Here is a 13,282-nt window from a genome sequence, read left to right as displayed (position 1 = left end):
CAACACATGAGAGAGGACATATAACAACACATGAGAGAGGACATATAACAGAACACATGAGAGAGGACATATAACAACACATGAAAGAGGACATATAACAGAACACATGAGAGAGGACATATAACAGGACACATGAGAGGACATATAACAACAGATGAGAGAGGATATATAACAACACATGAGAGATGACATATAACAGAACACATGAGAGAGGACATATAACAGAACACATGAAAGGACATATAACAGAACACATGAGAGAGGACATATAACAACACATGAGAGAGCACATATAACAACACATGAGAGAGGACATATAACAGAACACATGAGAGAGGACATATAACAGAACACATGAGAGAGGACATATAACAACACATGAGAGAGGACATATAACAACACATGAGAGAGGACATATAACAACACATGAGAGGACATATAACAACACATGAGAGAGTACATATAACAGAACACATGAGAGGAGACATATAACAGAACACATGATAGAGGACATATAACAGAACACATGAGAGAGGACATATAACAACACATGAGAGAGGACATATAACAACACATGAGAGAGGACATGTAACAGAACACATGAGAGGAGACATATAACAGAACACATGAGAGAGGACATATAACAGAACACATGATAGAGGACATATAACAGAACACATGAGAGGAGACATATAACAGAACACATGAGAGAGGACATATAACAGAACACATGATAGAGGACATATAACAGAACACATGATAGAGGACATATAACAGAACACATGAGAGGACATATACAGAACACATGAGAGAGGACATATAACAACACATGAGAGAGGACATGTAACAGAACACATGAGAGAGGACATATAACAACACATGAGAGGACATATAACAGAACACATGAGAGGACATATAACAACACATGAGAGGACATATACAGAACACATGAGAGAGGACATATAACAACACATGAGAGAGGACATATAACAACACATGAGAGAGGACATATAACAACACATGAGAGAGGACATATAACAGAACACATGAGAGGACATATAACAACACATGAGAGGACATATAACAGAACACATGAGAGAGGACATATAACAACAGATGAGAGAGGACATATAACATAACACATGAGAGGACATATACAGAACACATGAGAGAGGACATATAACAGAACACATGAGAGGACATATAACAGAACACATGAGAGGACATATAACAGAACACATGAGAGAGGACATGTAACAACAGATGAGAGAGGACATATAACAACACATGAGAGAGGACATATAACAGAACACATGAGAGGAGACATATAACAGAACACATGAGAGAGGACATATAACAACACATGAGAGAGCACATATAACAACACATGAGAGAGGACATATAACAACACATGAGAGAGGACATATAACAGAACACATGAGAGGAGACATATAACAGAACACATGAGAGAGGACATATAACAGAACACATGAGAGAGGACATATAACAACACATGAGAGAGCACATATAACAACACATGAGAGAGGACATATAACAACACATGAGAGAGGACATATAACAACACATGAGAGGACATATAACAGAACACATGAGAGAGGACATATAACAACACATGAGAGAGGACATATAACAACACATGAGAGAGGACATATAACAACACATGAGAGAGGACATATAACAGAACACATGAGAGGACATATAACAGAACACATGAGAGGACATATAACATAACACATGAGAGAGGACATATAAAAGAACACATGAGAGAGGACATATAACAGAACACATGAGAGAGGACATATAACAGAACACATGAGAGAGAACATATAACAACACATGAGAGAGGACATATAACAACACATGAGAGAGGACATATAACAGAACACATGAGAGAGAACATATAACAACACATGAAAGAGGACATATAACAGAACACATGAGAGAGAACATATAACAACACATGAAAGAGGACATATAACAGAACACATGAGAGAGGACATATAACAGAACACATGAGAGAGGACATATAACAGAACACATGAGAGAGGACATATAACAGAACACATGAGAGAGGACATATAACAGAACACATGAGAGAGGACATATAACAGAACACATGAGAGAGGACATATAACAGAACACATGAGAGAGGACATATAACAACAGATGAGAGAGGACATATAACAAAACACATGAGAGAGGACATATAACAGAACACATGAGAGAGGACATATAACAGAACACATGAGAGAGGACATATAACAACACACATGAGAGAGGACATATAACAACATATGAGAGAGGACATATAACAACACATGAGAGGACATATAACAACACATGAGAGAGGACATATAACAACACATGAGAGAGCACATATAACAACAGATGAGAGAGGACATATAACAACACATGAGAGAGGACATATAACAACAGATGGGAGAGGACATATAACAGAACACATGAGAGAGGACATATAACAGAACACATGAGAGGAGACATATAACAACACATGAGAGAGGATATATAACAGAACACATGAGAGAGGACATATAACAGAACACATGAGAGGAGACATATAACAGAACACATGAGAGAGGACATATAACAGAACACATGATAGAGGACATATAACAGAACACATGATAGAGGACATATAACAGAACACATGAGAGAGTACATATAACAGAACACATGAGAGGACATATAACAGAACACATGAGAGGACATATACAGAACACATGAGAGAGGACATATAACAACACATGAGAGAGGACATGTAACAGAACACATGAGAGAGGACATATAACAACACATGAGAGAGGACATGTAACAGAACACATGAGAGAGGACATATAACAACACATGAGAGGACATATAACAGAACACATGAGAGGACATATAACATAACACATGAGAGAGGACATATAACAGAACACATGAGAGAGGACATATAACAACACATGAGAGAGGACATATAACAGAACATATGAGAGGACATATAACAACACATGAGAGAGCACATATAACAACACATGAGAGAGGACATATAACAACACATGAGAGAGGACATATAACAACACATGAGAGGACATATACAGAACACATGAGAGAGGACATATAACAACACATGAGAGAGGACATATAACAACACATGAGAGAGGACATATAACAACACATGAGAGAGGACATATAACAGAACACATGAGAGGACATATAACAACACATGAGAGGACATATAACAGAACACATGAGAGAGGACATATAACAACAGATGAGAGAGGACATATAACATAACACATGAGAGGACATATAACAACACATGAGAGGACATATACAGAACACATGAGAGAGGACATATAACAGAACACATGAGAGGACATATAACAACACATGAGAGAGGACATATAACAGAACACATGAGAGAGGACATATAACAACACATGAGAGAGGACATATAACAGAACACATGAGAGGACATATAACAGAACACATGAGAGAGGACATATAACAGAACACATGAGAGGACATATACAGAACACATGAGAGAGGACATATAACAGAACACATGAGAGAGGACATATAACAGAACACATGAGAGAGGACATATAACAACACATGAGAGAGGACATATAACAACACATGAGAGAGGACATATAACAGAACACATGAGAGGACATATAACAACACATGAGAGAGGACATATAACAGAACACATGAGAGGACATATAACAACACATGAGAGAGGACATATACAGAACACATGAGAGGACATATAACAGAACACATGAGAGGACATATAACAGAACACATGAGAGAGGACATATAACAGAACACATGAGAGAGGACATATAACAGAACACATGAGAGAGGACATATAACAGAACACATGAGAGAGGACATATAACAGAACACATGAGAGAGGACATATAACAGAACACATGAGAGAGGACATATAACAGAACACATGAGAGAGGACATATAACAGAACACATGAGAGAGGACATATAACAGAACACATGAGAGAGGACATATAACAACACATGAGAGGAGACATATAACAGAACACATGAGAGAGGACATATAACAACACATGAGAGAGCACATATAACAACACATGAGAGAGGACATATAACAACACATGAGAGAGGACATATAACAGAACACATGAGAGGAGACATATAACAGAACACATGAGAGAGGACATATAACAGAACACATGAGAGAGGACATATAACAACACATGAGAGAGCACATATAACAACACATGAGAGAGGACATATAACAACACATGAGAGAGGACATATAACAACACATGAGAGGACATATAACAGAACACATGAGAGAGGACATATAACAACACATGAGAGAGGACATATAACAACACATGAGAGAGGACATATAACAACACATGAGAGAGCACATATAACAGAACACATGAGAGGACATATAACATAACACATGAGAGAGGACATATAAAAGAACACATGAGAGAGGACATATAACAGAACACATGAGAGAGGACATATAACAGAACACATGAGAGAGAACATATAACAACACATGAGAGAGGACATATAACAACACATGAGAGAGGACATATAACAGAACACATGAGAGAGAACATATAACAACACATGAAAGAGGACATATAACAGAACACATGAGAGAGAACATATAACAACACATGAAAGAGGACATATAACAGAACACATGAGAGAGGACATATAACAGAACACATGAGAGAGGACATATAACAGAACACATGAGAGAGGACATATAACAGAACACATGAGAGAGGACATATAACAGAACACATGAGAGAGGACATATAACAGAACACATGAGAGAGGACATATAACAACAGATGAGAGAGGACATATAACAAAACACATGAGAGAGGACATATAACAGAACACATGAGAGAGGACATATAACAGAACACATGAGAGAGGACATATAACAACACACATGAGAGAGGACATATAACAACATATGAGAGAGGACATATAACAACACATGAGAGGACATATAACAACACATGAGAGAGGACATATAACAACACATGAGAGAGCACATATAACAACAGATGAGAGAGGACATATAACAACACATGAGAGAGGACATATAACAACAGATGGGAGAGGACATATAACAGAACACATGAGAGAGGACATATAACAGAACACATGAGAGGAGACATATAACAACACATGAGAGAGGACATATAACAGAACACATGAGAGAGGACATATAACAGAACACATGAGAGAGGACATATAACAACATATGAGAGAGGACATATAACAGAACACATGAGATAGGACATATAACAGAACATATGAGAGAGGACATATAACATAACACATGAGAGAGGACATATAACAACAGATGAGAGAGGATATATAACAACACATGAGAGAGTACATATAACAGAACACATGAGAGAGGACACATAACAACACATGAGAGGACATATAACAACACATGAGAGAGGACATATAACAACAGATGAGAGAGGACATATAACAAAACACATGAGAGAGGACATATAACATAACACATGAGAGAGGACATATAACAGAACACATGAGAGAGGACATATAACAGAACATATGAGAGAGGACATATAACAACACATGAGAGAGGACATATAACAACACATGAGAGAGGACATATAACAACACATGAGAGAGGACATATAACAACACATGAGAGAGGACATATAACAACACATGAGAGAGGACATATAACAGAACACATGAGAGAGGACATATAACAGAACACATGAGAGGACATATAACAGAACACATGAGAGAGGACATATAACAGAACACATGAGAGAGGACATATAACAACATATGAGAGAGGACATATAACAGAACACATGAGATAGGACATATAACAGAACATATGAGAGAGGACATATAACAACACATGAGAGAAGACATATAACAGAACACATGAGAGAGGACATATAACAGAACACATGAGAGAGGACATATAACAGAACACATGAGAGAGGACATATAACAGAACACATGAGAGAGGACATATAACAGAACACATGAGAGGACATATAAGAGAACACAGGAGAGGACATATAACACAACACATGAGAGAGGATATATAACAGAACACATGAGAGAGGACATATAACAACACATGAGAGAGGACATATAACAGAACACATGGGAAAGGACATATAACAACACATGAGAGAGGATATATAACAGAACACATGAGAGAGGACATATAACAACAGATGAGAGAGGATATATAACAAAACACATGAGAGAGGATATATAACAGAACATATGAGAGAGGACATATAACAGAACACATGAGAGAGGACATATAACAACACATGAGAGAGGACATATAACAGAACACATGGGAGAGGACATATAACAACACATGAGAGAGGACATATAACAGAACACATGAGAGAGGACATATAACAACACATGAAAGAGGACATATAACAGAACACATGAGAGAGGACATATAACAGGACACATGAGAGGACATATAACAACAGATGAGAGAGGATATATAACAACACATGAGAGAGGACATATAACAGAACACATGGGAGAGGACATATAACAACACATGAGAGAGGATATATAACAGAACACATGAGAGAGGACATATAACAACAGATGAGAGGACATATAACAGAACACATGAGAGAGGACATATAACAAAACAAATGAGAGAGGATATATAACAACATATGAGAGAGGACATATAACAACACATGATAGAGGACATATAACAGAACACATGAGAGAGAACATATAACAACACATGAGAGAGGACATATAACAACACATGAGAGAGGACATGTAACAGAACACATGAGAAAGGACATATAACAACAGATGAGAGAGGATATATAACAACAGATGAGAGGACATATAACAGAACACATGAGAAGACATATAACAACACATGAGAGAGGACATGTAACAGAACATATGAGAGAGGACATATAACAGAACATATGAAAAGACATATAACAACACATGAGAGAGGACATATAACAACACATGAGAGATGACATATAACAACACATGAGAGAGGACATATAACAGAACACATGAGAAAGGACATATAACAACAGATGAGAGAGGATATAAAACAACAGATGAGAGAGGACATATAACAGAACATATGAGAGAGGACATATAACAGAACATATGAGAGAGGATATATAACAACACATGAGAGAGGACATATAACAACACATGAGAGAGGACATATAACAGAACACATGAGAGAGAACATATAACAACACATGAAAGAGGACATATAACAACACATGAGAGAGAACATATAACAACACATGAGAGAGGACATATAACAGAACACATGAGAGGACATATAACAGAACACATGAGAGGACATATAACATAACACATGAGAGGACATATAACAGAACACATGAGAGAGGACATATAACAACACATGAGAGGACATATAACAACACATGAGAGAGGACACATAACAACACATGAGAGGACATATAACAACACATGAGAGAGGACATGTAACAGAACACATGAGAGAGGACATATAACAGAACACATGAGAGAGGACATATAACAAAACACATGAGAGAGGACATATAACAGAACACATGAGAGAGAACATATAACAACACATGAAAGAGGACATATAACAACACATGAGAGAGAACATATAACAACACATGAGAGAGGACATATAACAACACATGAAAGAGGACATATAACAGAACACATGAGATAGGACATATAACAGAACACATGAGATAGGACATATAACAGAACACATGAGATAGGACATATAACAGAACACATGAGAGAGGACATATAACAAAACACATGAGAGAGAACATATAACAACACATGAAAGAGGACATATAACAACACATGAGAGAGAACATATAACAACACATGAGAGAGGACATATAACAACACATGAAAGAGGACATATAACAGAACACATGACAGAGGACATATAACAGAACATATGAGAGAGGACATGTAACAGAACACATGAGAAAGGACATATAACAAAACACATGAGAGAGGACATATAACAACACATGAGAGAGGACATATAACAACACATGAGAGAGAACATATAACAACACATGAGAGAGGACATATAACAACACATGAGAGAGGACATGTAACAGAACACATGAGAAAGGACATATAACAAGAGATGAGAGAGGATATATAACAACAGATGAGAGAGGACATATAACAACACATGAGAGAGGATATATAACAAAACACATGAGAGAGGACATATAACAGAACACATGAGAGAGAACATATAACAACACATGAGAGAGGACATATAACAACACATGAGAGAGGACATGTAACAGAACACATGAGAAAGGACATATAACAACAGATGAGAGAGGATATATAACAACAGATGAGAGAGGATATATAACAGAACACATGAGAGAGGACATATAACAGAACATATGAGAGAGGACATATAACGGAACACATGAGAGAGAACATATAACAACACATGATAGAGGACATATAACAACACATGAGAGAGGACATGTAACAGAACACATGAGAAAGGACATATAACAACAGATGAGAGAGGATATATAACAACAGATGAGAGAGGATATATAACAGAACACATGAGAGAGTACATATAACAGAACACATGAGAGGACATATAACAGAACACATGAGAGAGGACATATAACAGATCATATGAGAGAGGACATATAACAGAACATATGAGAGAGGACATATAACAACACATGAGAGAGGACATATAACAGAACACATGATAGAGGATATATAACAACAGATGAGAGAGGATATATAACAGAACACATGAGAGAGGACATATACAGAACACATGAGAGAGGACATATACAGAACACATGAGAGAGGACATATAACAGAACACATGAAAGGACATATAACAGAACACATGAGAGAGGACATATAACAACACATGAGAGAGGACATATAACAGAACACATGAGAGAGGACATATAACAACACATGAGAGAGGACATATAACAGAACACATGAGAGAGAACATATAACAACACATGAGAGAGGACATATAACAACACATGAGAGAGGACATATAACAGAACACATGAGAGAGGACATATAACAACACATGAGAGAGGACATATAACAGAACACATGAGAGAGAACATATAACAACACATGAGAGAGGACATATAACAGAACACATGAGAGAGGACATATAACAGAACACATGAGAGAGGACATATAACAACACATGATAGAGGACATATAACAGAACACATGAGAGAGGACATATAACAGAACACATGAGAGAGGACATATAACAGAACACATGAGAGAGGACATATAACAGAACACATGAGAGAGGACATATAACAGAACACATGAGAGAGGACATATAACAGAACACATGAGAGAGGACATATAACAGAACACATGAGAGAGGACATATAACAGAACACATGAGAGAGGACATATAACAGAACACATGAGAGAGGACATATAACAAAACACGAGGGAGGACATATAACAGAACACATGAGAGAGTACATATAACAACACATGAGAGAGGACATATAACAGAACACATGAGATAGGACATATAACAGAACACATGAGAGAGGACATATAACAACACATGAGAGAGGACATATAACAACACATGATAGAGGACATATAACATAACACATGAGAGAGGACATATAACAGAACACATGAGAGATGACATATAACAACACATGAGAGAGAACATATAACAGAACACATGAGAGAGGACATATAACAGAACACATGAGAGGATATATAACAGAACACATGAGAGAGGACATATAACAGAACACATGACAGGACATATAACAGAACACATGAGAGGAGACATTTAACAGAACACATGAGAGAGGACATATAACAACACATGAGAGAGAACATATAACAGAACACATGAGAGAGGACATATAACAGAACACATGAGAGGATATATAACAGAACACATGAGAGAGGACATATAACAGAACACATGAGAGAGGACATATAACAGAACACATGAGAGAGGACATATAACATAACACATGAGAGGACATATAACAACACATGAAAGGATATATAACAACACATGAGAGAGGACATATAGCAGAACACATGAGAGAGGACATATAACAGAACACATGAGAGAGGACATATAACATAACACATGAGAGGACATATAACAACACATGAAAGGATATATAACAACACATGAGAGAGGACATATAGCAGAACACATGAGAGAGGACATATAACAGAACACATGAGAGAGGACATATAACAGAACACATGAGAGGACATATAACAACACATGAGAGGACATATAACAGAACACATGAGAGAGCACATATAGCAACACATGAGAGGATATATAACAGAACACATGAGAGAGGACATATAACAGAACACATGAGAGGACATATAACAGAACACATGAGAGAGGACATATAACAACACATGAGAGAGGACATATAACAGAACACATGAGAGGACATATAGCAACACATGAGAGAGGACATATAACAGAACACATGAGAGAGGACATATAACAACACATGAGAGAGTACATATAACAACACATGAGAGTGGACATATAACAGAACACATGAGAGAGGACATATAACAACACATGAGAGAGTACATATAACAACACATGAGAGAGGACATATAACAACACATGAGAGAGGACATATAACAGAACACATGAGAGGACATATAACAACACATGAGAGGACATATAACAGAACAGATGATAGAGGACATATAACAGAACACATGAGAGAGAACATATAACAACACATGACAGGACATATAACAACACATGAGAGGACATATAACAACACATGAGAGAGGACATATAACAGAACACATGAGAGAGGACATATAACAACACATGAGAGGACATATAACAACACATGAGAGAGGACATATAACAGAACACATGAGAGAGGACATATAACAGAACACATGAGAGATGACATATAACAACACATGAGAGAGGACATATAACAGAACACATGAGAGGACATATAACAACACATGAGAGAGGACATATAACAGAACACATGAGAGGATATATAACAGAACACATGAGAGAGGACATATAACAGAACACATGAGAGGACATATAACAGAACACATGAGAGAGGACATATAACAGAACACATGAGAGAGGACATATAACAGAACACATGAGAGAGGACATATAACATAACACATGAGAGGACATATAACAACACATGAAAGGATATATAACAACACATGAGAGAGGACATATAGCAGAACACATGAGAGAGGACATATAACAGAACACATGAGAGAGGACATATAACAGAACACATGAGAGAGGACATATAACAGAACACATGAGAGGAGACATTTAACAGAACACATGAGAGAGGACATATAACAACACATGAGAGAGAACATATAACAGAACACATGAGAGAGGACATATAACAGAACACATGAGAGGATATATAACAGAACACATGAGAGAGGACATATAACAGAACACATGAGAGAGGACATATAACAGAACACATGAGAGAGGACATATAACATAACACATGAGAGGACATATAACAACACATGAAAGGATATATAACAACACATGAGAGAGGACATATAGCAGAACACATGAGAGAGGACATATAACAGAACACATGAGAGAGGACATATAACATAACACATGAGAGGACATATAACAACACATGAAAGGATATATAACAACACATGAGAGAGGACATATAGCAGAACACATGAGAGAGGACATATAACAGAACACATGAGAGAGGACATATAACAGAACACATGAGAGGACATATAACAACACATGAGAGAGGACATATAACAACACATGAGAGAGGACATATAACAACACATGAGAGAGGACATATAACAGAACACATGAGAGAGGACATATAACAACACATGAGAGGACATATAACAAAACACATGAGAGGACATATAACAGAACACATGAGAGAGGACATATAACATAACACATGAGAGAGGACATATAACAACACATGAGAGAGGACATATAACAGAACACATGAGAGAGGACATATAACAGAACACATGAGAGGACATATAACAGAACACATGAGAGGACATATAACAGAACACATGAGAGAGGACATATAACAGAACACATGAGAGAGGACATATAACAACACATGAGAGAGAACATATAACAACACATGAGAGAGGACATATAACAACACATGAGAGAGGACATATAACAACAGATGAGAGAGGACATATAACAACACATGAGAGGACATATAACAGAACACATGAGAGAGGACATATAACAACACATGACAGGACATATAACAACACATGAGAGGACATATAACAACACATGAGAGAGGACATATAACAGAACACATGATAGAGGACATATAACAACACATGATAGAGAACATATAACATAACACATGATAGAGGACATATAACAACACATGATAGAGAACATATAACAGAACACATGATAGAGAACATATAACAGAACACATGAGAGAGGACATATAACAGAACACATGAGAGGACATATAACAGAACACATGAGAGGACATATAACAACACATGAGAGGACATATAACAGAACACATGAGAGAGGACATATAACAACACATGAGAGAGGACATATAACAGAACACATGATAGAGAACATATAACAACACATGACAGGACATATAACAACACATGAGAGGACATATAACAACACATGAGAGAGGACATATAACAACACATGAGAGGACATATAACAGAACACATGATAGAGGACATATAACAACACATGATAGAGAACATATAACATAACACATGATAGAGGACATATAACAACACATGAGAGAGGACATATAACAGAACACATGAGAGAACATATAACAACACATGAGAGGACATATAACAGAACACATGAGAGAGGACATATAACAACACATGACAGGACATATAACAACACATGAGAGGACATATAACAACACATGAGAGAGGACATATAACAGAACACATGAGAGGACATATAACAGAACACATGAGAGGACATATAACAACACATGAGAGGACATATAACAGAACACATGAGAGAGGACATATAACAACACATGAGAGAGGACATATAACAGAACACATGATAGAGAACATATAACAACACATGACAGGACATATAACAACACATGAGAGGACAT

At 36.8% G+C, this 13,282-nt stretch overlaps 1 protein-coding gene across 3 annotated transcripts in view; it reads right to left on the bottom strand.

Moving 5' to 3' along the window:
* LOC125666379 (sodium-coupled monocarboxylate transporter 1-like) overlaps nt 1-13,282 on the bottom strand; it is an 89,657-nt gene that overhangs the window by 17,401 nt on the left and 58,974 nt on the right. The window lies entirely within an intron of this gene.

Source organism: Ostrea edulis, chromosome 10 (assembly GCF_947568905.1).
Source record: "Ostrea edulis chromosome 10, xbOstEdul1.1, whole genome shotgun sequence".
NCBI classification, from domain to species: Eukaryota; Metazoa; Mollusca; class Bivalvia; order Ostreida; family Ostreidae; genus Ostrea; species Ostrea edulis.
The sequence above is the reverse complement of the archived record's forward strand: the minus strand, read 5'-3'. Positions and strand labels throughout refer to the sequence as shown.